Below are 10,819 nucleotides of genomic sequence, written 5' to 3'. Positions count from 1 at the left end.
TATCAAAAACTTAAACGGAAATATTACTCTTCTCTAAAGTATAACGGTACATATTGATACATTATATTCCGAATTCAAACTATTTCAAGTCTTATCGAGCTAAATCACTTTTTATGACATGCTTAATTAAATCTACTTGAAGATGAATCGTGTTCCATTATTGTCTACGATTTTCTTCTTCCTAAGGTCACCCTGAAAGTTAAGCCCACACCCCATCTTTAGCAACAACATTCTATTTTTGTTATTATTCGTAGCCAACCAAATCCATGGCTGCTGTATCATTCACACCCCACGTTCAAAGACCTTCGGCACCATTAACCCTTAAAACCAAACTCAGAGTTTCAACTCAAGCTTCTCCAACTTCACAACTCGCCTTATCAGGCCCTTTTGTCCTTCAACAAAAAAGACTTCAGAGGTCCTACTTATGGAGTTGTGATATTTTAAAAAGTGGAAGGACCATGAGTTGAGTTTATGATTCAGTTTAGTTCAGTTACTCATTTGTTTTTAATAGTTCGGACTATTGGTAGTCTAACGTTTCATTTATTAGATTGCCAAGTTGAGAATAATAGTCTTTCTTCAATTCAATCATGATCATTCATTTACTGTACTACTGAGTAGCCTGAATTATTGAAGAAAACTCGGAATACAAACATGTGATGTTACTATTCTTATGAGACACCACGTAACTCACATTCTCAAAAAACAATTTACATGACACTTAAACACTGCCACCACAACATCTTGTGTCTGATTACACAACAACGTTACAATGGTACCATATAACTTCTTCTCGTATTCCTTAGGCTTATACCCATAAAATTTTGTCCGTGCACCCATAAATTAAAAGATGATGTGGATGTAACCAAATGATTTTAGACTTTTTATATTACATTATTAAGGAATTCCTAGAAATTTTAACACTGACTTATACCAAAAATTTAAAAGTACTTTCTAAAGATATTACTTATTAAGCAATAAAATCGCTACCGTTTATGCATAATATTAGTTGTAATAAAAAAATTTAATGAAATCCTCATTTTATTATTATTTTTGCTAGCTTTTCTCAACTAATTTGGGATGCTATCCTAGCAGTATGTTGATATCATGAAAGTCTTTTTGGTAATAACAAGAAGAGTGTCAATATCATTAAAGTATTTCTCATAATAATTGACTGCTATCTAGCACCATCCAAAAACAATCTCTCCCTCTAAAAACTCAAAAGAAAGTAAAGCCATGGTTGCCGAAGGCAAACCCCTCACTTTTCTCCTACTACTCATTGTTTTCTTCCCTTCTTCACTCTTCTTAGTTTTCCTCTGTACTTTTCTCTTATTTTCTTAGGCCTGATCTCAATTTCCTTGAGCTTGTCTTAGATTTGGGTTTCATGTCCGTTTCTTGGCTTCCTTGGCGTTTTTCGTTATTTTCCCTTTTTTCTCCCACCCAATTTTCTCTCCCATGCTTTTCCACATCCCACTTCTCACCCAACCATAAGCTTGTTCTTGAAGTGCCTGACTCGATTGGTTCCATGGATCCACACCTCACAGCCCCTTGCCTTAACGGCATGCCAGAAATTTTGGACAAAGTGTGGAACGGTTTGTGTCGTAACAAGAGTTTTGTTTTTTGGTTTATTTTAGGACGATTGTGTTTTTCCGGATTGTAATCTCTAATAAAAAATACAACTCCATGAGCAAAAGTCCCTATCATGATGAATCCTACGATGTATTGGTGATGAGTATATAATGCAGCTTGAGTAGTAAAGTGTTTGTGCTATGAATGCATAAGCAGGTAAAGAGTACATGTGTTGAGCGACCCCATCGAAGTTCACTATGAATCTTTGGGTACCTATCATGAGATTTATGGACACTATCCAATAGTAAGAAGCACAAAAAAAAATATATATATATATATATATATATTTGTATATACGTTCGAACCACAGTTGGTCATATTTCTCAAGATGTATAGGTCCATTTATTTATATACTTATTGTATTTTATAAATTAATATATTTCTTAAAACATATAGTTATAGACTCCCTATCCCTATTAAGTATATATATACTCACTTAGGTATACTTATATATGAATTATAAGATATCTTTATAACAATATAAGGATAAGGTTAAAATATAAAACAATAAATATAACAATAAATAACAGGTACAAATATTAAATCGAGGTACCCATCCTATAATTGTATCATCCCACATCGCCCAGGGGAGTGATCCTTATATGTATATTTCCATCTCTACCTAGTACGAGGCCTTTTGGGAGTTCACTGGATTCGGGTTCCGTAGGAACTCTGAAGTTAAGCGAGAAAGGGGCTAGAGCAATCCCATGATGGGTGACCCACTAGGAAGTTGCTTGTGAGTTCCCAAAAACAAACTGTGAGGGAATGGTAAGCCCAAATCGGACAATATCGTGCTACGGTGACAAATAGCGGAAACAAAACCGTGAGGGAATGGTAAGCCCAAAGCGGACAATATCGTACTACGGTGGTGGAGCGGGCCCGGGATGTGACAATTTGGTATCAGAGCCTAACCCTGGCCGCGTGTGTGCCGACGAGGATGTCGGGCCCCTAAGGGGGTGGATTGTAACATCCCACATCGCCCAGGGGAGTGATCCTTATATGTATATTCCCATCTCTACTTAGTACGAGGCTTTTTGGGAGTTCGCTGGCTTCGGGTTCCGTAGGAACTCTGAAGTTAAGCGAGAAGGGGGCTAGAGCAATCCCATGATGGGTGACCCACTGGGAAGTTGCTTGTGAGTTCCCAAAAACAAAACCGTGAGGGAATGGTAAGCCCAAAGCAGACAATATCGTGCTACGGTGGTGGAGCGGGCCCGGGAAGTGATCCACCCCAGGCTGGGATGTGACAATAATAACTCTCAACAGTCTCCCTTCCATTTTTGTGCCTTTAGTGGGCTTAGTATTTCTGGCAATTGGCGACTTACTTGGATCATAACACAAATATCTATTTAGTAAAATATGGTATAATATGAGGCTTCCTTCGAGCATAAGCTCTTATGTATGTGTAAACATGATAAATGAATTATAACTATTTTCAAATAGATCGGGATTGGGGAGAATTTCTGAAATGTAAAGTCAATATATCTATATGTATTAGGAAATCATATGAAATGGATGCTATTATTTTAGTTTGGATCTAAGAAATTCGATGAATTATCCCTAAAGGTTAACATCATACTAGTGTTGGTTGATAAGAGTTACTTCGGAAACCAAAAAAGTTAAAAAAACAAAAAGAAAAAAAAAATTTGTTATTCTCCCAATTCCAATAAAATGCAACTAGGTCTAGTTAGAGTATGAGTTGGCGATTAGAACGTTTATGGGTAGAACTTGTAGCCGGGTCTCAAAAAACAAGTAATTTCTGTTGAGCCTTTATTCTTTTTTTAGGTTTATTAAGGTTTTTATTGGTTGGAACGTCTAGTTATTATGGTAGGAATTTTATATCTTTATTTCCTTCTCAGCAAATTTTTTTTTTTCCCACAAAGTGTCGTGATGTCTTTCTATGGGATCGCAGGTCCTTTTATTAGCTCTTATTTATGGTGCACAATTTCATGGAATGTAGGTAGTGGTAATGATCAATTTGATATAAAAGAGGGCATAGTGTGTATTTTTCGTTGGGGATTTCCTGGAAAAAATCGTTGCATATTCCTCCGATTCCTTGTGAAAGACATTCAATCCATCAGAATAGAAATTAAAGTGGGTATTTATCCTCGTCGTGTCCTTTATATGTAAATAGAAGGACAAGGAGCCATTCCCTTGACCCTTACTGATGAGAATTTTACTCCACGAGAGATTGAGCAAAAAGCTGCTGAATTGGCCTATTTCTTGCGTGTACCGATTGAAGTATTTTGAAAAAAAGAATTGAAGAATGGATGAATGAGTCAAATGCTTCTTCTATTATTTTCCTTGGCGCAGCTAGGCCACCCTAGATTTGAACCAGAGACCTCGCCCATGAAGTAAATCATCACACTTACGGTCCAACCAATTGGGAGAGAATCAATAGGGAGCTTGACTGCAAGACCCATCCATGAAGCATGGACGAAAGTCGGGCTTAGTGATCTGACAGTGTTGAGTGGAAAGGTCGTCGCTCAATGGATAAAAGTTACTCTAGGGATAACATGCTGATCTTCCCCAAGAACTCACATCGACGGGAAGGTTTGTCACCTTGATTAGCCAAGGCTTAGCTCAGGACCCCACTACTCGTCGTATTTGGTTTGGTATTGCTACCGCACATGACTTCGAGAGTCATGATGATATTACTGAGGAACGTCTTTATCAGAATATTTTTGCTTCTCATTTCGGGCAATTGGCAATAATTTTTCTGTGGACTTCCGGAAATCTGTTTCATGTAGCTTGGCAAGGAAATTTTGAGGCATGGGTACAGGATCCTTTACATGTAAGACCTATTGCTCATGCAATTTGGGATCCTCATTTTGGTCAACCGGCTGTAGAAGCCTTTACTCGTGGGGGTGCTCTTGGCCCAGTGAATATCGCTTATTCTGGTGTTTATCAGTGGTGGTATACAATCGGTTTACGTACTAATGAGGATCTTTATACTGGAGCTCTTTTTCTATTATTTCTTTCTGCCATATCCTTAATAGCGGGTTGGTATAGTTTTTTGTTTGCTTGCTGCCAAAGTGCCAAGGACATTTGCATTTTGATTTAATATTTGAAAATGATTTGTTTTGTTTGTAACTTTGTTTAGCCATTGTAGAAGACATATTTGAATACATGCATGCAAAAAAGCGAAAAACAAGTAAACTTTGACTACCATTTTAATTGGTATTCAAAACTGTAAACTGGCATTAATCAAAGTATACAATTTTAATAATAAATTCAAGCAGAACCACATCAAATCAAACCGTTGATATTTTCTAGTTCCGGTTTAAGGGTGGAACCAGGGCAAACCACACCGTGCCAACCCTTAATGAAAGTCACATCTCATAATACTGACTTTTATTATAGGAAAATTGACATAAATTACCAATTTTGTTATTTTGGACCAAAATAGGACAAATCGATCATGCACACTCCATGTACACCATGTACAAAGGTAAAATGATGAAAATACCCACATATAAATTGTAGAAACACATAGTTGATTGAGTCATTTGTTTGATTTCGAATAGAAGGATGTCGAAAAAGAGCTATGAACTCTGGGTTTTTTAGTTAAGTTCAGATTTGTAAGCATATCTTATGCATGTCAAGTGCCTATTGTGTACATCAATGTATATGGTGCGTATTTACAAATTCATCAAACAAAACAAACCCATCAGTTTTTGCTAATTTTTGAATCGACAACTAATTAAAAACTGAAAATTTTATTGAAATAGTTTAACCTATACAAAAAGCAAGACTTTTGAAAAAACAAATGAAAACCAATGGATAAGGAATTTGCCGTGTGCCAATTCCTAATCCAATCTCTCCTCACAGAGCTTCAAATCTTGTTGTTCCAATTCCCAATCTAATCCAATCAACCTCTAATCTAATCTCTCCATGATGTTGTTCTTGACCTTGCTGGTCATGTTCACCTTCGTCTTCCTCTTGGTTCCCAGCGACTCCTCCGACAACTCACCCAAAGCCAACGATCTCAGCTCGATCATACGACAGAGCATCAAGATGTGAGTGATGAGTCACAGGTCTGGAAAGGAAATGGGGTCACGTTAAGGTTTGGGAATGGAAGAAACAGTGTCGAGGTCGGTATTTGTGAAGCGGAGAGGAAATGAGGTTTGTGCAGGGCATAGGTTGTATATTCGATCTTCCTCTTACTCTTGCACCGTTGGGGGTTAGGGTTTGTGGAACAGGGGTCCCAAGAGAGGTTTTCGGCCAAGGAAAAGGAAAATGTTGAATGGGCCTTCGCAATAACCCATTTATCAAGAGGCAATTTGGTCATTTCAAGTTTTAGAAAAATCCTATTTCTGTCATATTGTTATGCATGACTTGTGCATGGTCTGTGCATATCCCAAAAATTCTATTGTAGTCCTAACAATAAGAAAATAGGTCATTTCTATCAATTTCCCTTTATTATATGTCCAAGTCTTCAAAATTGCAAGTTTGATTTTAATAAATTTGAAAATTGTAAATTTCTTAGACCATCTCCAACTTTTGGGTTAAAATCTAATTTTTTTTAACCCAGAAAATTTAGGCTGTAACCTAGAAACAACATTTTTGCTCCAACCTTATTGGGTTAAGATTTTAGCACCAGATTATTAAAGAATGAATTTAGTTTTTTTTTTTTAAATTAACTTAAAAAAAATATGTAGACTATCCTAAATTAATTTTATGAACATTTTAACCTAAAAATATTTAAATTCTTATAAATATTGAAAAATCACTAAACTGACAGGTGAAACACTATAAAAGAATACGAAACACATGATAGAGATGTATAAACACAAAACACATGAAACATACAAAACACACAAGACATATATGAAACACATACAAAACACATGATAAAGATATATAACACACCAAATACATGAAACACACAAAACACATACTAAAGGGGTGTGCTATCCACACACCCTTTTTACTTCTCACACACCCCTGTTAATTTTTGTCATTTGATCTTCTTCAATTCATTAGATCTGACGGTTGAAAATTAGAAGGGTGTGTGAAAATTAAAAAGGGACATGTGGATATCACACACCTATACTAAATACATATGAAACACATGAAACGCAAACATACACACATGAAACACAAACTTTCAATCATCCTATATGTAAGCATATTTGAATATCTAACTATCACACAACATATTCACCAATCATCCAACTTTCATAGTGTTTTTGTTTTCTTAAAATCATCAATATCTCCTTAATGGGTGATAGAAGAAGGCGTAGTTTGACCATGCAGATGGCACACCAAGTAAGCCTTGCAATTGGGGATGCAGAAATGAACAACGAATAAGCTAAATTTACAAACTCACTTATGCAATATGAGCACCATGCTAAATCTAGCTATCATGGTTCTATCACGGGACATTTATTTGTGCAGTGTGATAGAGAAGAGTGTCATGACTGGATAATGAAAGACTATATATGGAGCCACTTACCTTTGAAAGCTAAGTCGTGAAGACTTGAAGATGCTGCTACGCAAGGCAGACAAAATAGGCTTTCATGGCATGATAAAAAGTCTCGATTGTATACATTGGGAGTAGAAGAATTGTTCTACTGCTTGAGCTAGCCAATTCAATGGCCGTCACAACAAACCAACCATTGTGCTCGAGGCTGTGGCGTCTTATGACTCTTGGATTTAGCATGGCATTCCTAGACCAAACAACAATATCAACGTTCTTTGGCCTTATTCTCTGTTCAATAATGTTGTCAATGAATGGGCACCAGAATAGAGGTACAAGGTAAATGGTAATAGACATGAGTTAGGTTACTGCTTAACTGATGATATTTATCTTAGTTGGGCTACCTTTGTGAAAAGTTTTTCTCATCCTGATGGTGTGAAGAAGAAATTATTTTCGTAAAAATATGAGTCTTGTAGGAAAGATGTGGAGAGAGCGTTCTAGATCCTACAAGCTCGAAGGGCCATTATTAGAGGGGCTGCACGATTATGGAATGTGAAGACCTCCATTCAATCATGATGACGTACATAATTTTGCACAACATAATTGTTGAAGATGAGTACATAGAAATTGAGGAAGATTCTGATGAAGATGTGGATAGCGACCAACCAACATATGCGATAGCTATGTCAATAGATATTGAATATCTTGCCATAAACACATACGAGACCCAGCATGATAGTGTCACACCGGGTGAGTACATGAACATTTAAATAGAATTCAAGCTCTTCAAGATCATGACACACTCCGAAAGTTGGTTGATCATCTATGGTGCCGAGAAGGAGAACGGTGATGATGGATAATTTTAAGTGCGCTAGTGTGGTTGTTTTCTTCTCATAAATTTAAGTGTGATAGTGTGGTTGTATTATGTAACAATTTTAAGTGCGCTAGTATATTGGTATTTTTCTTGTGACAAGTCTTTTGTGTAGTACGTTGGTCATAATTATTGAAGGCCCTTTGAATTATTGAAGGCATCTATTGTACACCAATGTGTGCAACAATATGTACAATAATTATTGAAGGCCTTTTGAATTGTTGAAGGCCCTTTGAATTATTGAAGACATCTTGAATAAGCCATAAAACAACAATTAGTTATTGTTCTATTAACAAGCCATAATTATTGTGGTATTTTCGTATATTAATCAATGTTCTAAAAGATGCTAGGCGTTAGTTGAGCGGCTGGTTGAGGCCTAGTGATTAGGCATCTTAAATAGATTAATTCGTATGTGTGAGGTTAAAGTAAATATTTTAATAGGATACATAATATGGTGTAACTTTAAACCGAAAAAAACAAAAAAGAAAGAAGAATTATAAAATATGGTGGGCCTTAAATATGTGGGCACAAATAAATAGTTAAAAATTTATAAAATAATAGCCAAAATATGCAAAAGAGGAGGATGCGAAGAGAAAATATAAAAATAAAAAAAAGCAAAAGGAGACGACATGGTGGGTCCGGTTAGAGAGAGAAAAAGGCTAAACAATTGAAAAAATGGTAAGAAATTCTATCAAAACCTAAACAACATCGTGTAAGTATCAAACCGACTTCATCTTTTTTGCAAATCTCCAGCGCACTGCAACTTTTTTTTCTTTCCATATTTTATTGTCCACACAAGCTAGTTGTCTCCACCTAGCCCGTCTGGCTTCGCCTAACTCTACTTGGCCTCGCCTAATCTCGTCTAGATCCGCCCAGAAGCCGCCTAATAAGCTATCCGACTTTCCTTGACGATTTGGACTAAATCCGAGCGACACTCCACTGCCTAGGTCGATTTTAGAACACCGATATTAATTATCTCCATACATCGAATCATTAATAAACCATGATTAATAGAAACAATAATTAATAAGCCATAAATTTAATACAAATGATAATTAATAAGCTATAAACTTAATATAAACAAAAATGAATAAACTATATAAACTTAATACAAATGACAATAATTAATAAACTACATAAACTTAATCTAAATGATAATTATAAATAAACTTAATACAAACAATAATTAATAATAATATTCACCACCTTGACTTGGTGGTGGATTTTGTGGTGAACTTGAGATATAGGCTTGAGATGAATTATCATCTTCAAATATACTCTTTGTGGCATGCCTTCGCATAATATCCTTTTGCTTATCATGGAAGAACTTCTTCCTATTTGGAGTGTATTTATTGAAGTCCTCCCTCATCAAATCACATTCGAACCTTTCATGCTCCCTTTCTGCTTCTTTCACAAAGGCCAAGCGCATTCGGGCTGCTTTTTCCTCCTGAAAGCTATGGCTTCCAGCCAATTTTGCAAATCCGATAGAAATTGTTGTACAAACCAGATCTTGCATTTCCCTTTTCTCTTTGTTTCCTTTTGCTTATCTCTTCCCGAGGGCCTTGCAAAAGAAGAAGTTGGGGTTATTGAATCGACATATTCATTGACATCATTTATGCTTGCGACTTCACTACCAAATAATTTTCCCCATTGTTGGTCCTGTATCTGTTCCCCACCTCGGACAATCCTTGAGGACATCCCAAGCATGATGCAACTTAAAAGCTTGATTGTTTGACATAATTCTTGTCTTGTAAATTGGCACTGCTTTGTCACCCTATGCAAGGAATACATAAATACAATTAGATGCAAAATAAGATTATGTACATGACAAATAAAATATTAACAGAGAAACTCACCACTTCTATGACGCTCATTCCACTAGCCATGTTAATCACGGCTCTCTAAGCTTCCCTTCCATAATGTGCACGCTTTATTGATAACATTCCATCGATCGTAAACACTACCAACTTCCTTTCGGCTGGCATTAGAGTTCTCATTGACTATCACTATTTTAGCCCACAAAACCTTTTATTTTGATTTGTGCCAATGACACCATTTTTGCTAATAGAAACTCATGCCAAACACAAAACAACATCTTCCTCAAAGGACCAATTATGACCTCTAATATGATGTTTTGCCATCTTGAAATTTGTGAAATGGGAAGAAATGGTTTTGGAAGATGGTAGAAAGAAAAATTGGAAGAATTGTAGGAGAAAAGTGATTTTTGTGTAGATGTTTGAACAAATACTTCGATATTTATAGAATTTATGGGTGAATTTTGGGTTAAATATTTTTTTTATAATTATTTTAGCAGTTGAATTTAAATGTGGGTTGTTAAATTTCTTTTACCGTTACATTTGATTATATTCGATCTCAGCTTTTTGATCAATAAATATATAAACATAAAAAAAAAAAGAAAAAGAAAATTAAACCTGGACTGTTGGATCAACCAATTGCCCATTTAAATCATGGCCATGTGATCAGAAAAAAGCCATTAGGCTTATTATTGCTTCTGGACAAGTGGGTGACAAGCCCACATGGATGGGGTCGGGGCGCCTACTGTGCTTGGCATGTACTGAGTGTGCACGCGTCTTTGCCTAGCATTTGAGTTTCAACTTTTTTTTGTACTCTCACATGTGAGGCACACCACTAACCTTGGCCTAAATCTTGGCTGGAATTTACCCACTTTTTGAGTTTTAACACATAACCCCATTTTGGCACAAGGGTTGGAATGAAATGGGGGAGGGGGTAATAGAAGGTAAATTTGAAGACTTACTCCAAGGGTTGGAGTTTGGTCTAAGAGAGTGTTTAAACACCCACAAATGCATTTTTTTGGAGATAATGCATGAAGGGGTTAAATAATTTTTCTATTGTTTTTCTTGGCGTAGTTGGCTATTCTGGAC

The sequence above is a fragment of a genome, unplaced genomic scaffold (genome assembly GCF_019419815.1).
Source record: "Pyrus x bretschneideri cultivar Hongxiangsu unplaced genomic scaffold, Pyrus_bretschneideri_v1 Contig2, whole genome shotgun sequence".
Lineage (NCBI taxonomy): Eukaryota > Viridiplantae > Streptophyta > Magnoliopsida > Rosales > Rosaceae > Pyrus > Pyrus x bretschneideri.
Note: the sequence above shows the minus strand (reverse complement) of the source record.